The 24,612-nt window shown below is 34.9% G+C and overlaps 1 long non-coding RNA gene across 1 annotated transcript; it reads right to left on the bottom strand.

Annotated features, from left to right (window-relative positions):
• Nucleotides 1-3: 3 nt before the first annotated feature.
• Nucleotides 4-16,077, bottom strand: LOC145672582 (uncharacterized). Its single transcript, XR_014128627.1, has 2 exons — nucleotides 15,973-16,077; nucleotides 4-1,163 (listed from the first exon to the last, which is right to left on the bottom strand). It is a non-coding gene; the product is annotated as an uncharacterized LOC145672582 (long non-coding RNA).
• Nucleotides 16,078-24,612: the final 8,535 nt, after the last annotated feature.

The raw sequence follows: 24,612 nt of genomic DNA, 5'->3' as shown, positions 1-24,612 counted from the left end.
GCAGTGGGTCATGGTGAGTGGTGGGTCGCAGTGGGTCACGGTGGGTGGTGGGTCACAGTGGGTCACATGCTGTTGACCCACGACCCACTCAGAAAACTTGACCCACTGACCCATTCCATCTCTGGATATGACGCACACAAAAACTTACCAGTGACTCTAACCTTTTATTTTATTCATAGAAGGAAAAGGAAGCATCCTCTTGGTTTACCTAATTTCCCGGACTCAGATACGTAGCCAAGGGAGGGGGGTCCGGGAGGTCCGGACTCCCCTTCGAAAGCAGAAATGAAAAAAATAAGGAATGATTAAACAAAATGAAATGAGGAAAAGAAGGATCAACGCTAAAAATTTAAAAAATTGCAGGAAGCTTTTGTTTACTCTTTCTTATGAGGAGATTTGTATTATTTGCAATACATGGCGGCGAGGTAAGCGAGATCGTTGCGTGTTACTTGCCACGGTGTTACTTGCCACTATTGGAATTTCGTGTTTCTTGCCACGGTTACCTTATCGCATATTTATCTGTCTATGACAGCGTGTCCGTTGCCACGCACCTGCATCTAGATTTGACCTTGAGGGGATGGGAATAATTTTCCAAGCAATTTTCAATGCAAGGCAATTGGCTGAAACACAAGAAACAAAGCAAATTTCTGATTTAAGAAACAGGAACCTTGTTACATTTATGCGTCACCTTGCGGAACCTTGTTACAACAAAACTAGATTCTGATGAAAGGAGTATTCTTGCAAATCTACACAAAGAATTGAAGTTTTTCAGTGATTCGAGCGCTCATTTTGCCGCCTGAAAGCATGAAAGAAACGCAATGATTTATATATTACATCACATTCGATGCATACTCCTAGGCGGTTCCAATAGGAACCTTGCCACTTGTAGTCCATGTACGTCGCACGTCATAATACCATTATAAACATTAATCATTTAGAAAATCCAACAGCATGTCCCTTTTCTTCTTAATCAACTATTCCGACTTTTTCAAACTTCTGATACACAGCCTCTTCTCAGATTCTCGAGAATTCGTTGTATTCTCTCGTCAAGCTTTATGGAGGATAGTTCCCTTCTCTTTTGCGGTATACCTTGCACTTGGTGTCTCCTAAAGACATGGAAACTAAATTTAGCGTCTTCCTTCAGCACCTTTACCAAAGTAAGTATCCTGGAAGGAAAGCAGATATTGTAAAATAGTTTACAAGACATTATTGAGTATGTAGTTTTTATAATAGTGAATATGTAGGCACTTTTTTATAATAGTTAAGGTCATAATGAAAGGAAAATTGTTATATTTGAATAAACTGAGAAAGGACGTAAATATTGTAAAATCTTCTTCAATACGTTATTATTATTATTATTATTATTATTATTATTATTATTATTATTATTATTATTATTATTATTATTATTATTATTATTTTACTCGAGATTTCTTCATAGTTTATTAAAATACTTGCCAACATATCCTCAGTTTATTGTCCTAACAAACCAATATATTTTGATAGTAAAGTAGTTTAGATTGACCAAGTTCCTGGGCCTTCAGAATTTCATATCACGTCCCCTCCCCCGTTACGAAATCCTGGCTAAACGAACCAATATACGTTTCAGTAAAATAGTTTAGAATGATCGAGTCCCTGATATGATGATCACAGTATTTCATGTCAAGGACCCCCACCCCTTTTTACGAAATTTTGGCTACGTGCCTGCCCGGACTACTTATTTCCCCTTCTTGATTTTATTTAATTCAAACATATACCTCTCTTTATGACTAAAGATGTAAATATTCCTTTGCTATAATAACTAAAGTCCCGTTATGTTGATATCCGTGCAAGTTGGTGTGGAACACTAGTCTAGCTTATTAGCTCCTCGTAGTTTTGATGGTACTGACGACGGCCGACTTCAATCACAACTAAGAACGATAGAAAGTATGATAGGAGAAACTAAAGAAAGTAACAACTAAGAAAAAGAAACAGAAGAGTAGAATGAACGAAAGAAAAAAAAGCACGCAGTTCTTACATGGAATGAAATTTAACAAATACAAATGAAATGAAACCTCTAAGGTTTACGTCACACGGTTATGCCGGTTAGGCTAAAGGAGACGGTGATGATGAGTGAAATGAAGAAAGTGGGAGAAAACGGGAGAACCCCGATAAAACCCGCGCACACGGTGTTTGTCCACCACAAAGTTCACTTGGCGGGGGCTGGGATCGAATCCGGAACTCCACGCACCAGAGGTGAACGCTCTACCACTGAGCCACCGCGGCCCTTGACAAATACAGTATTATTTCTGAACAAAGAGCATAAGAAAATGGAAGATCAATGAAATTCTTAGAAATGGTAAGAAGAGTTATTGTTGTACATGGAATGCGAAAAACTAATAAATTTATCTCGAGGTGAGGCTTGAGTCCGATAGCTCACCCCCTAAATGCGCCACTGGCAAAGATTCTTTAGATATAGGTAAAATAATGTTTGTAATTTTAACATTTCTTTTCAATACAACAATCTGAGTAATTTTATGTTGCAAAATAAAAGTTAAAAAACACGGCGTAATCTGCACAAGTAAGGAAGCAATGATGTCACTTAAGTTGTATCGGTTTGTGTTGTTTATTTCGAGGTCACTTAAGTTGTATCGGTTTGTGTTGTTTATTTCGAGTTGAAAGTAATTTTCCAATACTGATGCTGAATAAGATGTATATCTACAGCACAATGCGAAGTTAAGCCACATGAGTCCTTACTGGAAGTTTTGACACATGTAGGTATCAATCAAGTATCAAAAAAGTAAAATAAAAAAGACTTTTGTACTAAAAATAAGCACATATATTATATCAGTACGTGAATAAAATTATATTTCTATCATGGGAAATACACAATACGTGAAATGTAATTTCATAAATCTGGACAGCAGGTCTCATCGCATATGCTACAATGAGTGTACCGGAAATCGCGTTGTGTGAAACAGGCTTTACTGAGGAGACACCAAACACTGTACACGTGATTTTATTGACAAAAAAACAAATGTAAATGAAAACAGTCTAAGTTCCTTGAGATTTAGTGTCCCGATAATGTCCGTTGGGTACTTTCTGGATTTGAAATTTGTAAGTGATCTGTAAAGGTTACATGAATGTCAGACGAAAGGCGCGGCATACGCATGTGTACACGTGCCAGATAATGAAAATAAAGTCAGAAATAAATAAGATCATTTTTTTTAAAAAAAGAGCATCTTTTACCAAAACAAAACATCAATTTTTCCAAGTTAAATCTTCCGGAAGGTAACATAGGACACAAAAAGAGCATAAACATCACTTAATCTTAAGAGATTAGTGTTTCTATTTTGAGATCGTACATAATAATGCAACAAGGGAAACAGAAAGTGTATTTTAGTCACGTGTATATTCATTCTTCTTTTTCTTATAACAAAAAAGCCATGTTTTTCATTGGTCTCAATGTTACTACATCGATTTTTCATATAAAAGTGTCTAAACAAGGCTGACAGGAAGCTTTATATTTTAATATGAATGTTTCCACTTGAATTAATGCGATAACTATCGATTTATTTATTTATTTACTTTTAAACAATGCTCAAATATCGGAATAAGAAGAAATGCATAAGTGTGATGATTTGTTTAACGATGTTAAATACATGCACTATCTTTATTTTTCAACTCGTTTATTTATATGGCGAGTTATTTCTTTATTTCCTCTGAAATAAACTGGAATTGAATTGTGGTTTTATTGATTTATTCTTCAAATCTAGTGGTCTCGTCTATGGTGTGAGCGGTCCGGGGTTTGATTCCCTGAAAGAAGTGTAAAAGCTTTCTCAGACCGGCCATCCTGAGTGGGATATTCCTGGGTTTTTCTCATTCACGCCACAGAAATATCGGAATGGTACTTAACATATTAGTACAGGTTCCAAGTCGATTCCTTCCTTCACTTTCTGCGGATAGTGTGGTCGCCGAGGGACGTCATTCCTCACACGTTACGGACTAACATGGCCATAGATGCCGAAAACCCAGAAATCTAATTCCTAATCCTAATCTTCAAATTTAGTTAAATGTCCTTTGCTTTTCTAAAATGAATTTGGGTTAATTAAAAATTTATTATTACTTAAATTAAATTTTGATTATTAGATATCTTAATTGTATATAACAGAATTTAATTTTTATGAAATAAGGAACATTTAAAATGGATTGAAAGAAAATATTAGTAAAATCAAAACATTAAGTTTCTCTCATGTTCTTTTGGTAAGGAGAAAATTTTATATTGGAAAATTTCCAAATTTCAAAAATATTTGTTCCACTCCGTGCCACCAGAACATTTCAACATCAGATAAAGGTAATTACTGAAGGTATAAAGAGCAGTGATGTGTCCAGGAGGTGATTTGGGAGAGAAATCACTCTTCAGAGATTCAAGACTTCTCTCGGAAAACTTATGCTACACACTTCCTTCTCATAACCTGTAAGTTTGTACAATTGAAAGTTAAAAAAAAAAATAAAATCAAACGACGTGTATGGAAGATGTAAATTTTTAGTTTAATGTTCCACGAGTATGACTTTCAGGTTAAAAGATACGGATGATTAATGAACTTGAACGATTGTGAACTTAAATTTTATGTGCTCTCCTTCTGTTAATCGAATCCGGGACCATATGCAAGAGAGGCACACGCACTAGCCACTAGACCAATGAGAAAGCCTACAATATATACGAAAAAAATTAATGAAATCTTTCAGTTTTACGTCTGCCAGTTATGCCGGCTAGGTTAGAGGAGATGATTATGAGAAATTAATGCAATGGTGGAATGAATAAAGTAGGAGGAAACGGGAGACTCCTGAAAAAAACCACACATGGCGTTTGTTCACTACAAGGTCTACTTGGCAAAGGCTGAAATCGAACCATAGATCCCACGCATCAGAGGTGAAAATCTACCACTGAGCCACCGTGGCTCCTAATATATATGATTGTAGATGACTATATATACAATACCATGAGAAATGCTTATATTCCCTCTTTGATAACATTACAACGTTGCCTTTCTCTTATTATTATTATTATTATTATTATTATTATTATTATTTTGATGTTGTTGGTGTTGTTGTTATTGTTGTTATTCTTGTAATGGGAAAAGCCACCTCGATGTCTTTCACGACCTGTTCCAATGGATGAAAATCAATTATACAATAAGTAATTACTGAGACCGCATTGTTTAGAATATATATATATATATATATATATATATATATATATATATATATATATATATATATATATATATATATATATAGTTCGAAGTGTAAAAATGCAGAGCTGGTATGTTTTATTACGATTTTGACTCGACATACCGACTATATCTATGTAGTGAGGGTATGTTGCCTAATAGATTGCATTTCTATTTACATAATGACTGGAAACCTTGGAGAACTTCTCTGTAGTAACGAGGGGGGATATGGAGAGACTTTGATCCCCCGCCAACAACATCCTGAAAAAAAAAAACATTAAAATATCCCTTTATATTGTATTATAGAGAATTATACACGAAAATACTCAAAAACCTAACGAGGATATTAATTTTCTGCGGAAAAACTCCTGCCCTCCCACTCTACTGTTGAATATTCCAAAAACCTGGAAGGTCAGACCCACAGCAGACAACCCTAAATCCGCCCATGCTAAAAACACTGCATTTACATACATTAAGGCAAGGAAGCACACACACACATATATAACAAAGAAACAATTCAATATGGAACATCATCAAAATATAAACTAGATGAACTTCTTTGAAGACACCTCACTTTAAAAACAAAAGGTAGCAAAAAGATAACAAAAATGTCAGTTTGTCAACTTAGAAATTATTTCTACGTAAAAAATAAAATATTTTTATATGCAAAGCTATTAGTCAATTACTGTGTATAAAAATTGATTTATTAAAGGTATTTAGTGTCTACTTTGCAGTGATGATATGTTTTAATCATTGAAAAACCAGAGATGGTATGCCTTCATCACTGAAGAGCCAGAGGAGGTACGGCATACCACTGCATACCGTCTTACTTCGATCACTATATATATCACAAATGCATATTTTAAAGATGTTCGCATTTTTTTTTCCATATATTTGAAGTCACAATTATTTCATTATTCTTAACGTCCTGAATCGGTAGTTTCGTGTGGAGTGGACATTCATCATTTTTTTCGTGCCTCTAAGTCTGAGTAATAGAAATACTTTTTTTTTTTTATTTTACTGTCGAAGTATTAATTTCATTCTTAAGCATTTGTTTAGCCAATTGTTGAAACAATTTTAAAACGTCTAGAAGCTCAAGGTGCATTCCATTACGAGTGACTCGAACTTGTTAAGAAAACACCTTCTCCAAATTCTGCTTCAGACACAACTGGGAAAAAGGTTGAAGAGAAGTTAGATAAGTAGCCGAGTTCAAATCAAAAGATCGAGTCAATCCTCCAGTCCACGTTGAGTCAATGAGTAAATCTTCGCCAATTGAATATTCCGATCTTTCTGTCATCGTAGAAGTATTGCTCAATCACTTCAGTTAAGGGTCTTCACTGCAGCGAAATTAAACTACCGCTAATTTTAGAGTTCTTTTTTGTAATATCTTCAAAACAAATAAAAATATTCGAAAATCGGAAACGTAGTGAACTAGACAATACGGTTTTACATATGATATCTTTACTACAATCCACATATCTGCTTTTGGTATGCCACTATTTACAGAACCCGCAAAAAATGCTAAATATATCTATAGTTACAAATCGAAAGCAGATAGATGAGTTGTGAGAACGGTGACTTGACGTTTCTCCCAATTAAGCAGGGTATCGTTTGAAAGTAGCTCCTTGCTAAAGCGATCTCTAAATGTAGCCATTGTTTGCCTTTATGTAGTAATTCTGACACCTACATATACGCCACTAACCATTCCTCAATTGTATAACTGAAATCAGTCAAATCAGTCAAAGCTTCATAGCTGAAATGCTTCATGAGACCTTGAACCAAAAATACCAGGTAGTGCTTCAAAGCAGGGAAACCAAACAGTGTTTTTCTGATCATGAAAGTAGTACCACAACTAAAATTACACTGACGATGTTCTTTGTGATGCCCAAACTTAGGGCTACGGGGAATTCTTGGACACCCTGTACAATACAAAGTAATCTGAAAGCTTTGTTTGTTCTTATACATATTGCAAGGCTTGTGCTGAAGAATCGAAGGTGATTTCGAAGTTTCTTGACATATATGTGTTCCTTTACTTTTGTTAGTAAAATTATATTACGTTGTTCTTATTATATGAACACCCTGTATAAAGTTGCGAATATTTGAGGTGTTCCCCTGTAGCGTAGACACTAATACTTTCTATTGCCGACGGGAACACTAGGTTGAAAAGATATAACAACTTTTTTAAAGGTCAGCCATCTTGAGTTTTCCCAGGGTAGCCTATGTTGATACCAATCAAATGTCGGGATGGTATCTAACATACTGAACCAGGCCATTTCCATCCCTTCCCATTCCTTTCTTCTTTGCCGTTTTCCTCGCCTAGTGCGTTCACCGAGAGACATTATCCCTCGTGCGTGACAATTTTAAGGCTATAGATGCCGGAAATTCCCAGAATATGTATAAATAAATATTAAAAATTTGAAGATATTTGCTTAGAAAATAGAGACGCACAGAACAAGTTTCACCTCTTCCCCCTCTTCTCCCTGGCAGCCTCAATCTCTGTTGTTCATTTTTTTTTATATTTTTTTATTGTTTTTAACCTGTACAAACAGTTCTTGTTTGTGCCATTCTGGTGCGCCGGTTAAACGACCTCAACGTACCCAATAACACATCGCTAATACACCCCGGCCATGTAAACGTATAATGGCGCCAAATCCAGAGTTGCCAAACAGATTACATTGTATCTATTTTATCACAAGTATGTATTTACAGTAATTTATATTGTGCGTATTGTTTACGAACTGAATCGTTTCTATCGTTCTGTGTTTTTTTTAAATAGCACTTATAGATGTCACTGCATTCTTTTATTTGGTTTTCTATTTCTGGTTTCTTCAAGAACCAAAGTAAACGAAATATTCTTTCATTTTTTAGTAAGGCGGAAGAAAATAGAATGTCTGAAATATATTTATTTTTAAAACTTGTCATTACTTGGGAATAAACTAGTGTAAACAAGAGTGTCTCAAAGATACTGTATATAGTTCCACAGTATGAATTTTAGAGTATCCTACAATATACCACTCAAATCACATTCAGTCTTGAATTAAAGGATTTACAGAGATAGCAAAGATTTAATTTGATACACGTACACTGTTTTTCATTCTGTCGTTAATTAAGTATACTGTTTTGGTGCGATCGAAATGTCCACTGACGTGTCATTTCAGCCGAAGATTCGATTTCATGCCGAAAGAAATCCATAATCTGCCACGCGATGTCTTCAACAGCAAGTTACACCGTCCTATCATCAAAACAGTTCTCGTCTGTTAAAGAAATGATAAGGATGCCAGAAGAGATGGTAGTCGCTGGAAGAGACATCAAGAGAATACGGTATATGAGAAAGGATTTCATACTGTTACCCAAGGAGAATCTTCACCGTCCTTTTAGCGATGTGGATGTGCATTGATGTAGGACATGAGGACACTATGTCTGTTGAGTATTGCTGGATACTTGCGGACAAATCTGAGATGCGTTTCATGAGTTCAATTCTGTCAGCAGCAGCAGTGGCGGTTTTGTCTTGACAGAGAAAGACATGGTGGACCACTCACATCTAGACCATTATACAAGCAACCAGTGATGATTTCAGCTGTGGTCCAGGGGCATAAATTTCCTTTCGGAGCTACGAAATTCTCCCTGAAGCAATCGTGCTCAACTTGGATTACTAGCATTTTCGTATTTTCGCAGTACTACTTTTATCTCCTATTTATGGGAAATTTCCCACGAGAAAAATCTGAAATGATCACTGCCAGCAAAAACACCTTCTGAGGGTGGATGGATGGTTTCGTTAATCGCGTTGATCCAACCATTGTCTGGTTATTCATGATTTTCGTAGCATATGAAATCTGATGCAGAAAACCTTTTCTGCTATTTCACCTTCCATTTTTTTAAAGTCTCATCCCTTAAAATGGTAGGAGATGATAAATACTTGAGACGCCAAATATTAGTGTCAAATTCACAGTTATAGAAGTCTCTGAAATGTATAGTAGCACCTTCTTTGCCGTTCAAGTCCATCCTTAAGCCTCATCGTCACAGAGATTGGCGGGCGTGAAAAATAAGAATTCCAAAATGACCGATATTAGTGTCAAATTCATAGTTTTCGGTGTCACTGAGGTGTATAGTTACATCTCCAATGCTATTCAAGTCAACTTTATCTCAAATCGTCATGGAGAATCAGAGGGGGACATGAAAAATAACGTCCAAAATGCCCTATATTACTATCAAATCATAGTTACCGGGTTGCTGAAAGGAATGGTAACATTCCCGACATTGTTCAAGTTTAAATTTAGCCCTCATTGTTAATAGGAGTTTGGGGACAGAACGTGAAAAATAACGTTCAAAATTATCGATATTCGTGTCGGATCCATAGTTTTTCGGGTCGCTAAGCTGATTGGTAACGACGATTTTTGACATTTGAGCACAAGTTCGAGCGCGAAGTGACCTGGGTCCGGGAACTGACAGGGGCAAAGCAAAAACGTTTATCTTCTGTATTTATTTATTTATTTCACTCTTGAGAGGGACAACGCCGAAGGCGTTGCTATTCGTTATTTATTTATTACACTTACCGGAATACTGACAGCAGCGTTACTCTTTGTTATTTATTTATTTATTTTTTACACTTAGCGGAATATTGACAGCGGCGTAATTCTTTGCTATTCATTTATTTTACTGATATTGACAGGAGCAACGCCAAAATTAGAGATTTGATATATATAAATTAATAAATCTTATTAATTAATTATGTATATAATATTAATTAATTTATTAATTATATATAAAATTAACGATTTGCGTTGAAACTATTAGACATACGTATTACAAACTTAATTTTTAAGTAACAAATACCGAGATTGAGAAGGTTATTTTTTTTTTCATCAATAACGTAATTTATACTAGGGATGGCCACATTTTCCGGAAAAACGGAAAACGGAAAATATTTTTTCCGGAAACCGGAAAATTGAAAACGGAAAACGGAAAATTTTCCGGAAAATCGGAAACGGAAAATTTTCCGGAAAATCGGAAGGCGGAAAATTTTCCGGAGAAACGGAAAATTTTCCGGAAAATCGGAAACGGAAAATTTTCCGGAAAATCGGAAACGGAAAATTTTCCGGAAAATCGGAAGGCGGAAAATTTTCCGGAAAAACGGAAACGGAAAATTTTCCGGAAAATCGGAAACGGAAAATTTTCCGGAAAATCGGAAGGCGGAAAATTTTCCGGAAAAACGGAAACGGAAAATTTTCCGGAAAATGAAAATGTTCACTTGGAATAGTGACATTGACGATTAGTGACACAGCAGACGGAAAAGCAGACGATGGTAGTTGGACCCCGCCAAACAAAACCACAGGACGACAGTTGACGGAGAAGTTCCTGAGATTTCCTAGAGAGTTCGAGAGGATCAGTTTCTGAGTTCTTGATGATTAGTTCTGAGAGTTCCAAGATTGTTCATCGACTTTGAAGATACTTGGGTTCGAGTCTGGAGAACCAAGTTACATTTAATTATCCACCAGATGATAGGAGAAAATAGTACGTTGTACTTCAACATATTCTAACGACGCAGAACTTCGAGGGAGATTTACATTGAGAGGCCCATTCCTCAATGCCCACTTTCATCATCCAACAACAAGGAGTGTCAGCTTAAGGAGCAGAGTTCAACACCAGAACGACGTGGGACAGCAACAGATTTATCCAGGTATGTGTGACTCCGAGTCAGAATTCAAAGCTCAATACTTGATCGTACTATACCTTACTGGCAAATGACTCCGAATATCCGTTATAGCAAACATTCAGAAATCTCACAGTTCATTCATAAGATTACAGAAATACATTGTTTTATGTTAAATGAAGTGAACGTATATTTATTTGTTTAATCCCCATATGAAAACCTCTTGCAAGTTAAGTTATAATTTACCCACTCATTCTAGATGGTGAGTGGAAGGCGCCTAGTAGCACTCATCTTTGCATCCCCAAGTAGGCACTGAGTGGCTAGGTTGTCATTACATTAAGAAATATAACGAAAAATGCTACGCGAAAAGAACCTGTAAATGAGGCAATGCTCTTCACTCTTCACCATCTAGTGCTAAAGAAACGCAACTCAAACTTAACATTGGACAGGAGAGAAAAGGTCGAGTAAATCAACGACGAAACATTCCTTCCTCCTACATCTATTTGTTCACTTGCTTAATCATGTACTTTTTTTGTTTGCGTGAGGGCTTGCAGATCATTCGTTTGCACCGGGAAATTCCCATCATGCGTGTGTTTCGGGGAATCCCCGATTATGCGTGTACCTGAGGGCAGAACTCTGGCAGTAGAGCTGGCAGTATGTTATTAATACAACTGGTATGTTTATATTCCAACCATTTCTTCATTGCTTATCGTGATCACGGTGATCTGTCAAGGTCACAGATCCTGGGGGGCCGGGGGCAGCCCCCTCAAAGTTCATGTAGACCCCGCATTCTATTTATAAATATACAATATTTTGCACAATTTGAATTCAGTTTGTCTTAAAACTTTCATATATACCTTCTGCATCTGAATGGATCCCCAAAGTTACAGAGAAATTGGCGCCCTAGATTGATTCTATAGAATCCACACGCAGTAGTATTGGCGGGAGTACACTACGTATTCCAACTGAGCTCAGGCGTTAGAACATCGGATTAACATTCAGAAGGCCGATGTTCGATTCGAGCACCCTATCGTCCCGATGTTTTTTTTCTGTAAGTTTATTACTCAGTTACATCCGACCTGTGCCATAGACTTTTTAACCCTAAGATAAATTCAATTCTACTGATGTAATTCAATTTTACATTTTACCCTAGTGTTACCATCTTGTAACTATAAGCGTCACAAATTCCAAATACCGGTACTATTGAGATAAATACCATAGTATGTAGCACTACTTGAAACTAGCGCCAGCTATTCATATAATGATCTATTCCACATAATTCTCTTCGTAACTTTTTCCGCTACTTTCTCTTAAACTGAAGGACGATTCCACCTAGTTATCGATACATCAATTCAGTTCTCAATGCTGACTTATTATCTATGATTCTGTATGCATTTGAAAGTTTTACTTATTATTAGAGCAACCCAAAAGCATAAAAAGCATAATAGCTATTTACACATATGGTTGGTACCTTGAACATGGTTGTGGCTGTCTAAGGGTCCAGAAGAAACTAATTTTAGAAGCATAATTTTAGAAAATAAAGCATAAAACATAATTTAAAAGATATAGCACAATTCTTTAAAAAATCTCTTTAACTTCAAGTTTAACATATTGTATTAGTATTTTTAAGAAACAATATTTACAGTGCAAAATCATTGAGAACATAACAATGCAACAATGAAAAGCTTATTTTTATTTTTGTAAACTTTTTGGTCTAATCTTTTGACGTGGAGAAAAGAATAAAGGACAAAAAGAAGAAAACTTCCACCAACAATGAATAGTACACAAGAACTCCACACTATAATGTTATGTGTACCTCTTGAAGTTGAGCACTTTCTGTACTTATTGGTGGCATCTTTTACTTTCCCTTTCTGTATATATGCACCTCTAAGGCGCACACAAGTGATTAAAAAAAAACTGACTCGAGTAAAGCCTCTCTTTACAGTGCATTAGGTAGAAAGTTCATTAAATATGAAAGAAACTGGTTGCATAAAATATTAATAAATAGATCAAGATATTTAGAATATTTAATGTATAGTAAATATTATACGTTATACACGATTGATGTAAAACAATGATTGAAATTAATAATAAAGCATAATAAAGCATAATTTGGAAAAAAAATAAAGCATAACGTGGGTTGCTCTACTTATTATTCTACATTCATGTTTTGTTACTAAATTGTGAACTCCTAATGCAATTAAAGTGTTTTATTATTATTATTATTATTATTATTATTATTATTATTATTATTATTATTATTATTATTATTATTATTATTATTATTTCATAAACGTAGATGATAATCTAGGTGCTGCTACTTCTATATCTCAGATTATCGCTTCACCTGGCACACGCTCAAATGCTTCTAAAGTAACAGAAAGATCCCAGAAAAAATGTTTTACAATTAAGGGAACATAGTAGTACGTAAGAAACAGAAAAGAATTCTGTCTGATCTCAGAGACCCTAAACCTTGTTCTTCCGCAAGAGCAGAGGTGCTTGATAGTAAAATAAGTAATACGGTACCAAAGGATTCTTCTTCCTTTGTCTTTCGTTGAAGCAATTCGGTTTCTTGAATTTATGAATGAAGTAGAACCAAGTTACCACTCACCATCCAGGCAAACTTTAACTCGCCGTATTGAGGCCTTGTTTTCTAAGGAGAAGTGTGGCTGCGGAATCGATTGATTTGACAACAGATAGCTGGGCTTCGCAGGCTACGGAAAGTTATATTACAATCACAACCCACTATATGCTTCCATCTAAGTTCAATAAGTTCAGTCCTTCAAATAATTGAAATAGAAGTGAGGCACACAAGGGTAAACCTAACTCAGTACTTAGCCCATGTTGCAGAGTAGTGGAATATTTTAGATAAAATACATGCAATTGTCTATGACAATGCTAGTAATATCACGAGTGCGGTACGAGAACTTCCGTATGCAAGCATATGTTGTTTTGCTCAGACCCTAAACTCTCTATAATTAAGGGACTTGCAATAGAGAAAATCGAGAAAATGTTAAGTGTTGTTAGTCGGATTGTTTCCCACTTTAAATATAATACGTTGGCAACGTCAGAACTGCAAAAATAGTAAAGGTTATTAGGACTGGAAGTACATTTCCTTATACAGCAAGTTAAAACTCGGTGGAACAGCATACATGAAATGCTTGAGAGATTGATAGAACAAAGAAGAGCTCTTAACAATGAATTATCAGATAGAAATGTAACAAAGACGTCAGATTGCAAGAAATTTAACCCTTTAAGGATGTCCAAAATTTTAGACTTTCACTCAAACAGCTACTGCTTCCTTACTATTTATCGTAGGATCATAGTTCATACCTCGTTTTTCTCACGATAGAGCATACTTACTTACCAACGGTACCACGTGTCGGTATCATAAACAACCGGAAAATCGAAAAAAAAACGAAATTTTTCTGAAAAAATCACCCCTTCGTAACACTTGCGCCCCTCGGGCCCGTCCCCGGTTTCACGTAGGGATCTAAGAAAATTGATAAATACCCAAAGGTAGGTCTACACATAATCCTTATGCAAGTTTCAATCTGATATCTTGAAAACTAAAGGCGTGAAAAAGTTTTGAAATTTGCCTTAAGAAAAAAGTCACGTCCCTTCGCACCACTTGGCGCCGCCAAGTTGACTATCCGGTTCCAAAACGCATCTGCGGTGTTCTTTGGTCCATCCTTGACTTGAAAAATAAAAAAAATCCCGGCTTAAATACCTGTTATAGAACCTAAATAAGCGGTCAAAGACGACAGTACGCCATGGTATATAAATATACCAGAACTCTTTAAAAGGTTAAACTTCCTACAGACTAGGGATGACTACATTTTCAGGGAAAACGGAAACGGAATATAATTCTTCCGGAAACTGGAAAATTAGAAAGACGGAAAATTTTCCGGAAAAACGGAAACGGAAAATTTTCCGGAAAATCGGAAGACGGAAAATTTTCCGAAAATCGAAAACGGAAAATTTTTCGGAAAATCGAAAACGGAAAATTTTCCGGAAAATCGGAAGACGGAAAATTTTCCGGAAAAACGGAAACGGAAAATTTTCCGGAAAATCGGAAAACGGAAAATTTTCCGGAAAAACGAAAACGGAAAATTTTCCGGAAAATCGGAAAACGGAAAATTTTCCGGAAATTCGGAAAACGGACAATTTTCCGGAAAAACGGAAACGGAAAATTTTCTGGAAAATCGGAAAACGGAAAATTTTCCGGAAAATCGGAAGACGGAAAATTTTCCGGAAAAACGGAAAACGGAAAATGTGATTTCCGGAAACCGGAAAACTCTTTTTCCGGAAATGGCCATCCCTAATTTATACCTATGTTTGTTTTTTATTGTATTTTACTTAGCATTATTTGACCTACAATAGGAATATATTGTATTTTTAATGTTTAGCTTGTGTTTGATTAATATAATAAAGTTTGACCCCCATATTGTATAAGAGTCAGTCTACAAATTAAACATGACGGTGAGTGAAAAACATCACTAGGAGGAAAACCTGCATTGTTAAATTAAACTTCATGGCACTATAGCTTATGAAGGGCTGTGGTTGACCAAGCAGATGACATGTTCAATTGTGTGGTACATGGTCAGCGCATCGGTTCCCAAACGTCATTATTTGTGACTTTCTAAATAAGAGTCTGCTACTTTTTTTATTCACGTAACTCCCCACTTGTCTCATGTTGCTCGGTCAATATAGGAATATGTGATTCCACTGGGAGTTGAATTTAGGACGCAGAGTGCGCAATCATGGGGAGACAGTTGGATTTCCGTTTCTAATAAGAAATAAATAAAAAAAAAATAATTAAAAAAATGATTGAATGAGATTGAATAGATGATTGACTAAGATTGATTGATTGCCATAGGGCAGGTAGTATAGAGTTAGAAACTTATTTTCATAGGCATGATATAAAGAAAACTAATTTATTATAATTATGTGTAACAAAGTGAATATAAACTTAACCATCACCAAAGTGCCTTACAAAATGAATAATGGAATCATGATATCTTGAGAGGTTCACATTCTCGTTTATACGTTAGGACTGTCTTATGTGGTTTTCACTAAAGTCACTAACAGAGTTCTTGAGAGCGTACTTACAATGTTTTAACGTCCATTGCAATCAGAAGCTGCACAACACTTTTCCAAAGTCACTGATCCTGTCTCGAGGAAGCAAGAGTGGTTACTAGGAGGCGTGTGGTTGATAGATCTTTGCACCCTTTGACTAAATTGTCTAAGGTTTTTATAGTACTTTCATTTCTACCTTTCACGGAACTGAAAGTTGGAACTAGGATTGTTTTCGTTTTCACTTTTCTAAATCCATCCGTGTTACAAACAAAACATGTTGTCAGTTCTATTTTAAAATGTTTTCACTCTCCTATATTGTTCTTGAAACTTGGAGATGATCCGTTAACTGTATACTTCTATTTATTTATTATTATTTTTAAATCTCAAAATGAGGAATGTCTTAATCCTCGGCTCAAAAAAAAAAAAAAAAATGTCTGTCATCTGTTCTTATGAACTAGTGACTTTTAAATCTCAAAATGAGGAATGTCTTACTAAATATTTTGAGAAAAGAATTTCTCATTGTTCGTAAGAATAGAACAAGCATATTATTGTTATTATTATTTTACTATGTCACCTCCCATTTCACGAGAGTTTTAACATGCATATAAGTACTATTGGGAGACTAGAAACGAAATAGTCAATAGTTAAAAATTACCAATAGATTGTATTGCATCAGGGAATGAACATTAGTAGTCAGTAACTATAAATGAAAGTCATTGTCTTTTGAGCAACTTTTCTGTGATAATTAACTATATGTAAACCGTTCGGAGTCAAATACCTACACTTGTATCAAAAATGGCTCAAATCGATCGAGTCGTTTTTGGTGATAATGATTTGAGTTTTGCTTTCCTTCTTTGTTCACTGCGCAAGACTCATTATGTAAAAACTTTCCAGACCGATGTGCCGAAAATGATTTTTATCAGTCAAACTGATGAACAGACAAACAAACGCCAATTTGATTTTATACAAACAAGATATGCTATATATTCTTGGGGACTAGAATAAAGAGTAAAACAGGATCAAAAATAACTTAAATAGAAAAAGTGCACTCCGTTTAACAAGATTGTTATAAATACAAATATTTGTAGGAAGATAACATTGTCTGACTTCTGATAACAACCAGTCTTGCCTCCCCCAACTCTTTTCTGTTCCAAATCCTATCCCTCCTCTCTTCTGGTCGAGTGCACAGCTGGGTGAGGATAGGGAAAGCCCCTCATACTTGTCAATACTGCATCTGTGTGTATATTCACGTCTCCAGTGATGTCATATTTCTTTATCAAAAGTAATATTAATGTGAATTATGAAAGCTAGTTTAAAAAAATAAGAAAGTGAGCATGTAGTATTGAAGTAGGTTTGCATCTGGGTAAATTTTTAATTGCATACGACAAATAGTTTTCGTGATGTTTTGCGACGAAATTCACCATGTTATCATATACAAATAAATTATTTCAGCTGAAAACGTTAGAAACGACCTTAAGCATTATGAAAAAGTTAACACTGGTTATGAGGGTTGAATATGAAACTTTTTAAGTTCTGAAAGGAGTTTCAGGTAGAGATCCTAAAGATGAAATATGTCTAAAATGACTAAAAAAGCAAACTTGATTCCATTGTGCACTAAACGCGCCATATCTTAAATATTCTGATTATTTTGAAAAAACAAAAGAAAATTACTAATCCAGTTAAAATCTATAGTATACAGTAAACTAATAGCATGTCTTTTAATTACAAGTACAGCAAGTCATATTTTCCGAAGAAGTGAAAATAGTGCAACTACAAATAATAACAAATTTATGGAACATGCAATCTAGGTAATGTATATCTACAAGAATCTAACGCATCAAAAAAAGCTACTATCATACCATTGTCAGCCTAAACTTTTGACACCATGATAGGGTTCACACTCTTGCAGGGGCGGATCCAGGACGGACTTGGGGGGGGGGGCGGTGGGTTGTAATACTGCTACTTTTCAGAGCTCCAAACTCTGGGATGGGGTTTTATTTATACTATATATATAAAGTTTCCTCTTCGGCCCGATCGCCCCCCTGGATCCGCCCCTGCACTCTTGACAGTAGAATATTTCAATGTTGAACATGAAGGTTGGGTCAAACTTTATTTGAAGAAAGTTTAAAATTGTTGCTATTACTATAAGTCAGGTATCTTTTTGTTTGGTAGGTCTCTTAGATTTATTTCTTTCTTTACGCACTCATATCTCCATCTACTAAAGGATGTCGAAAATGATGTGGTTAAAATAGTCTACTGTGTTTCACACTCGTTCGTGCATAATTGTTTCACATATTTTACAGGAAAAGATTAAATCAGCTAGTAAATTTGATGCGGTAGGTAAAATAAAAAGATAGTTCTAAACTCATTACCTATATATATATTCTGAAATATATTAAATCAGTAAGCACGAACTGTATTACTCAAAGTTCCACCCATTTCTAATGAAAATGTTAATCCTAATTATGAAAACTGATATTCCACACGATGAATCGAATCATAGGCCTCCATTTTTAGCTCTTGTCGTCTTACTTTATTATGTTACAATTGGAGCTCTAACATTATATATCTTTCCAATACCACTTTTCTTCGAAAGAACTGATTTTCACGAACCTTGAACTATGCTTTTTGTTTATTTCTTTAGCAGAGTAGATATACAATATACAGTGGTGCCCACCCCCCCTTATGTCCATGACGCACCCCCCCAATTGTCTATCCGTAGGTGTTCTTCCATGAAAAAAATCTTCTTTCCGATTAATTTTACCCCCCCATCAAACATATTTATATAGATTTTTAACCCCCCCAAATATTTCAATGACGCAGTTTGCGTCATAGCCCCCCCTTGTGGGCACCCCTGCAATATATAAAGGAAAAGTATATCATTATGAAACGAGACTTGTGATACAACATAGAATACTCTGAAATGCGATTTGGCAATCTCACTAGAGTCTGGTGCATGTATCCGAAAACTTTTCTCTTATGTGATATCAGTATGACTGAAAGAATTCGTGGATTTCAGTGGTGTGCTTATCTAATACAGAAAAAAAAGAGACGTAATGGTAAGATTTTTGGTATGTATACATACGATCGTTAAAAAAAAAACCGACGTATATTCAATCGTTCTTTAGTAAATTGCAGGTGAGTATACACTGGAATATTAAAATTTTAGGTGGGTACACTCTGGATACTCCCGTATGCACCACATGACATTCCTGGAAGTAAATAATTATTTATCTTACTTAATCTCTATTTTAAAGCAGTGTCCTTAAGGTTACCATCAATCGATGTTTTATTGATTCGCTGTTATGGATTTATCTAAAGTGATCATAAAATCAGACAATGAGATTCGGTCTCAAATATGAAATCCTATCCTATATTTGTGTTTTTATACTGTATTATTTTTATTTATTTAAGATGTATTGGAGGCGAAGGCATTAGAACAAAGGAAAATTATATTTGTAAATCACATTGTAAGGAGCTCTGAAGGCATCTATTATATTCGTGTTTCTCTTTCGTACACTGGTTAAAAAAATTAAACTATATTTAAACTTTAGGTAGTCTTCACACTAGGATTCTATGAGCCGCTCACATGAGCTGCAGCTGCTAGCTTTAGATTGTCATAAATGTACGCCTTCGGTGCACGTGAGTCGCGGCTCTGAGCTGCTATGAAGATCACCCCGCCAGTAGCTGGCTTGAGCGGGCTGCTAGCGGGGAAGAAAATAATACACAGTCTTATGAGAGCCCTTCACACCTGAGCGTGAACTCAGTTGGAATGGGGTAAAATGTACATATATTTGATGTTGAAAATTTTCTCATTTTGGTGTTACTCTGATGAAATGCACACTTTATACTATATATTATAGAGTTCATCAAATGAAGATATAGACATCCTGAAGTACAGTAATTGAAAAATTTTCTTTCATCTTCTCTCAGTTTAGGAAGCAGACTATAAAATGAGCATTCTTCCAGTCTTGATCGATTTATGGGATGAATCCAAATTGTTTTATATCTTATCTTCCTTTTTTTCTTGCAATTTATTGCAAAGATTAAAGCTGCAGCTTTTCTGGCTCTGGTATGGCTGTCATTTTGGTATCACGATCTTTTGAGCGGTTCAGAAGTATCCAATGCCTTCACACTACAGATTCACATGAGCAACTAACAAGATCCTCATGTGAAGGCAGCCTTATTCACATTTCACGTGTTAAGTACATTATTTTTAACCGTATTATATGATTTATTTTCTCCTTTCTACATACCTCCATTACGTTTGAACTAAAGTGATTTCTATGCTATTTCGTATTTTTAAAATCATATTACACAGTTAAAAATACTTTCTTAAATCTAAGAAACCGTTTCTTATGTGTGCACCGAGAATGTATTTTCTTAGAAACAAGAATTTGAAACTTCCATTAATGAGAAATGAAGAAAAGTAGATGAGGTTGTATAAAGCGAAACGAGAAAATATACTGTTACTTTCTTTATGAATGAGAATTGACAAATCTCATTTCTAAGAAAATGTTGTCTCGGTGCACAGATAAGAAACGGTTTCTCAAATCTAAGAAATTATTTTTAACAGTGTAGAAGTACTTATTTTTTTTTTTAAATAAGTAAGGGTTATTTAATTTTGATATTGAATAAGGAAACGAGAATTAGAGACATTTGCTGAGATATGTACGAATTACACATTGTTCTAATGGTTAAATTCCCACTTGATAATTTTCCCCCATGGTATTATCTAAATTTTGGTACTACGTAAGGATGGCCTACTCTGATTTCAAGTCTTCATTTATGAATTCCAATTATCGCTTGCAACTTATACTCTTCATTGGTTGGTTTAACTTGCTCAGGAGATCTCTCAATTCAAGTACAGATCGCGAGTACTAAAAGAAAAGTTAGCCTTTGCCAAACGAGGAGATGTGAACTTAATGCCGACCAGTTACGTCGTTTGGCTTGGTGGCGCGTATTTTCTTTAAAGTATGCAGCAGCACCTAGCTCTGGGGAAAATAAGGTCTTGGACCTCTTTCATAAACGATCAGGAACAGAATGAAAACACGAGTGTGTAAACACAGACAGAGGAGAAAGGAAGGAACATCCGCATAAACAAACGTAAATGTTCTGCAAGAACTTACCAGGCACCAACTGCGTATGCATTCCATACGACTGTAAACGTGTAACTTCAAAAGTAATAGTTTTTGGCTACAACTTCGAGAAACGTAGTGTTATTTACCCAGTGGAAGAATGTATAATGCATTCTTCCTTTTTTCAATATTGTTCCCAAGAACGTTAGTAATAAATCAATCTTTGCCCGGTTTGTTCTCTTATCTATAATCAGAAGTAAGTCAAACATATGTGAAAAAATGAAATGAAATCTTTTAGTTTAACTTCCCATGAATATGCAGCTTAGGCTAATAGAGATGGATGATTAAAGCAAATGGGTCATTCCATGTCAAATCACCTAATTTTAAAACATGACCGTGCTTCAATGTCTCAGATTCTCTTCAATTTTTTTTCATACATAAATACCAATGAAATTATGCTAAATTAATTTTTTCAGATTTTTTGGATAAGAAATGGGCCGGGTAGAAATTTTTGAAAAATGTGAATTTTGCTTCAATTTCACTTTCCGGCACTCAGCATCATGGAACTAAAATTACCATAACTTCCTTATTTTTGAAGTTATTGGGCTCATTCAGGTATCAAATGAAAGATTAATTTTTGCTCTTTCAGTAGATCTTAAGTAACCTTGCAAAAGATTACACTGTCAAACATTAACGGGCAAAGAAAGCAAATTTTAGGGATTTTTACAAATTGTGCCATTGCACAGAAGTTAGAAGTATGAAACTTTTGAAACTTTTTTTGTACTTTCATCTTAACACGTACATGGTATGGTTAAAAAATAAAGAGAGTGCTTTTTGTATTTTTTAATTATTATTTTTTATATTTTACATATATGGAAATATACAGCTTTAAGTTTTGTTACAAATTGTCATTGCTTGTAAGTCACAACTATGAAACTTTTGAAACTTTTTAAATAGAATCATCTTAGTACATACATGATATGGTTAAAAAATAAAAAGGGTGCTTTTGATATTTTTGTAATTATTATTTTTTTGGTATTTTACAATTATGGAAATATACTGTACAGTTTTAAGTTTTGTTACAAATTGTGTCATTGCTCAAGTTACAACTATGACTCTTTTGAAGCTTCTTTTTATAGAATCATCTTAGCACATAAATGATATGGTTAAAAAAAATAAAAAGGATGCTTTTGGTATTTTTGTATTTTTTTTTAAATTTTACATGTACGGAAATATAGAGTTTTAAGTTTTGTTACAAATTGTGTCATTGCTCGTAAGTTACAACTATGACTCTTTTGAAACTTCTTTTTTATAGAATCATCTTAGTACATACATGATATAGTTAAAAAATAAAAAGGGTGCTTTTGGTATTTTTGTAATTATTATTATTATTATTATTATTATTATTATTATTATTATTATTATTATTATTATTATTATTATTATTATTATTATTATTATTATTATTATTATTTGGTACTTTACATGTATGGAAATATACAGTTTTAAGTTTTGTTACAAATTGTGTCATTGCTCGTAACTCACATCTATGAAACTTGAAAATTTTTAATAGAATCATCTTAGCACATACATGATATAGTTAAGAAATAAAAAAGGTGCTTTTGGTATTTTTGTAATTATTATTATTATTATTATTATTATTATTATTATTATTATTATTATTATTATTATTATTATTATTATTATTATTTTACGTTAGAGTGCAATTCATGAATTGTTTGTAAAGTCCCGTTTGGCTATACACGGCAATCCGCCGCGCCGGTAACCGCCCTTTCACATTATCCGGCGATTTGCCGGATCCGTTTGCGGCAAATTGCTGGACAAGGTAGAAAGACATTGCAAGCAATGAAGCTCTTCACATATGTGCGGCGGTCGCCGGACATTTATCCGGCGAGCAAAAACAGCTAGATCTCCCTGCTAGAATCCGGCGCTGCAGATCGCCGTGTATAGCCAAGCGGGACATTACAAGCAATGAAGCTCTTCACATATACGCGGCAAACTGCCGGATGGGTGTTGGGGGATGAAGCAAGTGTTGCCAGGAAAGAGTAGAGAGTGGCTGCGATAATATGGATGCGTGTGTTTTACGTATGTACGTACGGTATATATGTGTGTGTGGAGTATGTGTGTGTATGTGGTTATGTTCTAGGCCAGTACACCTGGAGTAACTTTAACCAAACTTGTTACATACAATATATGGGAAAAGATGACACGTGAAAATAATCGAAAACGACCGATACTACCGGAGTGTCGAATCCATAAGTCGTTGATTGAAGAGTCCAAATCAATATAAATTATTTTTTCTATGTAATAGAAGATTGGGAGAAATAAATGTCCGGGTAGCACTGGACAAATGAGCTTGTAATTCTATAAATTTGTGGTGCCCCAAAATTGAAATATACACTATCAAATATTTCAGCAATATTATATATTTAGTAATAATACCTTTATGTACTTTCGTAAAGCAAGAGAGAATTCATGATGTGATATTTGATAAATATACCGTATCTTATATATTTTACAATTATCTTTAACATTTCTATGGTTGTAATTTTTTGAATAGTCCTTTGAATACAGGGACTAGAGCAGTGCTTTAAAGAGACTTGAGTCAATAGTCAGAATGCTTAAAATAAAAGAATAAAATTGAAATACTATATTATTATTATTATTATTATTATTATTATTATTAATAATAATAATAATAATAATAATAATAAATAATAATGCCTACAGATTAGCCTTGGGCTCAGTGGTTGTGTTGACTTGAGATTCTGGCAGTGGCGGATCTAGCCAGGGGGTCTAGGCCCCACCAGTTTTCAGGGTGACGAAAATAATTTAAGCTATTATTTATATATTTTTTTGAAACTTTACAGTAAACTCATTATATACTTCTCATAGTCTGGGGTCTGGCAGCCTCCCAGGTTTTACCTTCTAGATCCGCCACTGGATTTTGGGATAGATCTCAACCATCGACTATCTTAAAAGGACTTTATCCTGGTTTTCCCAGTCACAACAGGTGAATACCGGGATCATATTTTAAATATCCAGAACCTGGCCGCTATTTTGCTCAAATCTATCGATTCTGGAAACAGTATAGAAAGATCTCCTTCAAGTTACCACTTCTCTAAAAAAGGGGTGAACCCAAATGTGTCTCTGACTTTTTTTTCTGTCTATTTTAACAAGGCGAGTAGAAGACACTTTTTGTATCTGTCAATTGCAACCACCACAATACGACAAGAGTCACAAGGTTTTGTTTCTTCAGTTGCACAGCAACCCTGCTCGGATATTTTTCATCCACGGCAAAACGTCGGATAATATGAAAGGGTACACTTTTCTTCCGGCACACTGCCGGAAACGGATCCGGCAAATCGCCGGATAATGTGAAAGAAGCGTAACCACAAATGTTAATAAAGTTACTCCCATTGAACCTTTTGTTATCATTAAATGGAAATGAAATTTCACCTTTTGTTACTCTCACATTATTCCTAAAGTTATCCCCTTTGCACCATTTGTTACAATCATTGCCCTTCACTTGATTTGCATTACAGTCATTTCACATGTTTAACCTCTTCGACCT

Source organism: Thermobia domestica, chromosome 2 (assembly GCF_964235325.1).
Source record: "Thermobia domestica chromosome 2, izTheDome1.hap1.1, whole genome shotgun sequence".
In the NCBI taxonomy this organism is placed as follows: domain Eukaryota; kingdom Metazoa; phylum Arthropoda; class Insecta; order Zygentoma; family Lepismatidae; genus Thermobia; species Thermobia domestica.
This window is presented reverse-complemented; position numbering and strand designations above follow the sequence as displayed.